The sequence below is a fragment of the Cebus imitator genome, unplaced genomic scaffold (genome assembly GCF_001604975.1).
Source record: "Cebus imitator isolate Cc_AM_T3 unplaced genomic scaffold, Cebus_imitator-1.0 Scaffold3, whole genome shotgun sequence".
Taxonomy (NCBI): domain Eukaryota; kingdom Metazoa; phylum Chordata; class Mammalia; order Primates; family Cebidae; genus Cebus; species Cebus imitator.
In genome coordinates, this window is record NW_016107318.1 from 1,249,335 (window position 1) to 1,252,610 (window position 3,276).

Sequence of the window (3,276 nt, forward strand, 5' to 3'; positions counted from 1 at the left end):
ATGCCACCACACCTGACTAATTTTTGTATTTTTGGTAGAGATTGGGTTTCACCATGTTGCTCAGGATGGTCTTGAACTCCTGAGCTCAAGCAATCCATCCACCTAAGCCTCCAAAAGTGCTGGGATTACAGACGTGAGCCACCATACCTGGCCCTAAATACATACTTTTAAAGAACATTTAAACACTTAATTTAGTAGAGATTATACGACATCATAAAACACATCTCATGAAGATTTATCAAAGTATAAAGGCGCCATGAATGCTGATTGAAACAGCAAGTTTACCAGATATGTGAAAGGCCACATAAACCAGGTGGAAGGGTCTATTCCAGAGCAGTCACCTTTAGAGGCAACCAACTATTCAATGGTCTTAATAGCTTGAGTTTATAGACATAAGTAAAGCAATCATGAAAGAACAAGATAAAGGACTGTTTACTTAGGAAAGTGACCAACATTTAATATGTAGAGTCTTTCAACTTTTCAGAATTTTATTTGTAGTTGTATCTACAAGTCAATGCTGCATTTTATTGATTATTTTATTTCCTCTAAGTTGTATTAACATTCCAAAACCCCAAATCTACAAAAAGGTTTGGTCCACACAATGGCAATGAAAATCCTTCTGAGCATCATTTAAAAGCACCAGCTGTATGATTATAGTTTAACTCCCAAAAGTTGTGAAAAATATTCAGACACTGAGAGAAGCAAATTTGCATACAACTATTCTTTTCTCTGAGATATTTACTTTCAGTATAAAATGCTTCAGAAAATGATCTTAATTACTAAAATGTAACAAAGTATTTGAGGAAGTATTGATTCTTAAATTTATTAAGCAGTTAAGAGAAGAAATATAATGGCTGAATTAAAGACAACTTAAAAACTTAGTAATTTTTTTTATATCTCTAATGTCTTTTGCAATAAGGAATCTTATTCAGTAATGGGATCTGAATAACACCCTGTTCAAAAATGAGAAAGATACAAGTATAAACATTTAGGTTCATAAATACCTGATGATTGCAGAAATGTGACTCTAAAAGGATCACCTTGATTTACTTTTTCTTCTGAAAATAATGGTCTGTCTTTACATTGAGGGGCTATCTCCTCCATTTGAAAATATAAACCACTCATCAAATGTCAATGATAATGTGATTTTAAATAAATTGTTAGAGAACTTCTGTCATTTTACTTCTCTTGAAATAAGTAGCATACAGTTCAAAAATCATAATATTGTGCAAATTATTATTATGTCTACTTTGGCAGAGTAGTGTGTAGCCACATAGAAAATGCTAAATGAGTTATTTTAACAAAAGTTCAATGAAGTATTAAATATTGGAACTTTTAAAACATTATAAAACAACGCCTGAATACAAGATAATATTTTCTAAGAGACTCTGAGAAAGAACATAAAATATTGTCACAGGATCCTTAGGGTGTCACTTCTTGTCCTGCTGGAGAAAACCTTGAGTCTAGTGATGTCTTTGCCCGAGTTTTGCTCGGGCTGCTGGACTTATTCTCCCCACTCGGCCTTTCAGGCTGTGTTCGGCTAGTGCTACTGGCCCGGATCCCATGCCTACAAAGGACAAGCCAGAGATGGAGTGGCAAGGGGTGTGTGAATGAGAAGAGAGTCCGGCCACTGTGCATAGCCAGGTATGCTGGCTGTGGCACCACCAGCATAGATACTGACTCCCTGTGAGGCTGCAGCTGGACCAGCCATGCTGCAAGAAGCTTCCACTGTGGGCATTGGGTGTCCAGAAGCTTGGAGATAGATGCCAGGAATTACAGATCCCCAAAAAACGTGCCACGTCCCTGGCTTGGGGAGCTCCTAGGTCTGGGCTCTCTGAAGGGCCTCAGCTCTTCACTCTCTCTCTCTTTTCTCCTTCTCATCATTCGCAATGGGTGAATGGGGTCCTGTTTCAAACCTGTTCATGTTACAGCTGTTTCAGTCCTGCCACTTGGTCAGTCCCAAGTTTTTGTCCTGCATCCAGGAAGAATGAGGTATGTGGGTTACTGGAGGGTGAGCAAGGTGGAGAGGAGCTTCACCCAGCAACAGAACAGCCCTGAGAAGACCTGCAGTGGAATGCTCCTTTCTGGAGGCAGGTTGTCTCAAAGAGTTAAGGAGACCTGAAATGGGTAGCTCCTTGTTTCCTGGCAGCTGGTAGTCCTGACATCTATGTGAGCCTGGCTGAGTCTGGGGTTTTTATGGGCTCACAAGGGAGGAAGTACATGCTGATTGGTCCATGGGCAGCCATGGGAGGGCCTGGAAAAAGCACCATAATAAGTTCTCATTCCGGATATTGAACTCCACCTGGAACTAGCAGCCTGGCCCCCAGGCTTCAGACTGTCCCTGGCTTGAAGGTGGCGTTTTACCAGGGACCTGCCCCCTTCTGCCCGGGCACCTGTCTGCCTCCACCATCAACATGCTGTCCACACAGCCCAGGTTGCTGGTACCGAGGGGTGCCTGCAGGCCTGTGCCTAGCCACCCTCAGCCACCCCAGGCCTCTCTCCCACACTTGTCAGCACCCAAAGTCCAGAGGGCATGCCCCAAGGAGTCAAAGGGCTGGCATGTCAGGGCCACCCCAAGCAGGCACACATCCAGGGGTCACAACAGTGCCCAGGCTCAGCCATAACTTTGCTTTGCACTAGAGTGGATGCCAGGAGTCGAGAGAGGCCAGAGAGCAGGAGCAGGCACTTCAGAGCTTTCAGGGACAGGAGCCTCCCATCCCCCTGAGAGTGCAGGGATGCCTGGGTCTGAAGCCAAGACTGGGTGGCTGCAGCTGCTCCCAGTAAGGGGCAGGGCTCCTGCCTGTTCCTATCTCCCACAGGCCCCATGGAGCATACAACTCTCACCACACCTCTCCTGATGCAGCCAGTGTCTTCACATTGGCCCCTCCAGAGGGGCCACTTCTGCCATCATTATCTTTGAGAAATAATCTAGGAAAAGGAGATTTGAAGCAAACCCAGCCATGGTTATGAAGAAAGAACTATTATTCATTAATTGGGATTCCATTTTTGTGATAGTAATTTGTGGGCGGCTTATTAGAAATTTATAGATAGAATCTGGATCCCAACTGCAAAATGTGAGATGGGCAAAATTTAACTATACAGTTTTGGTTTATGCAAGATATTGTATTTTATTCTAAGACACATGAAGAGAATAAGTGCTTGAGGTGATGGATATCCCATTTACTCTAATGTGATTATTGTACATTGCACACCCATATCAAAGTCTCTCATGTAACCCATAATATATGCACCTACTATGTACCCACAAAAATCACA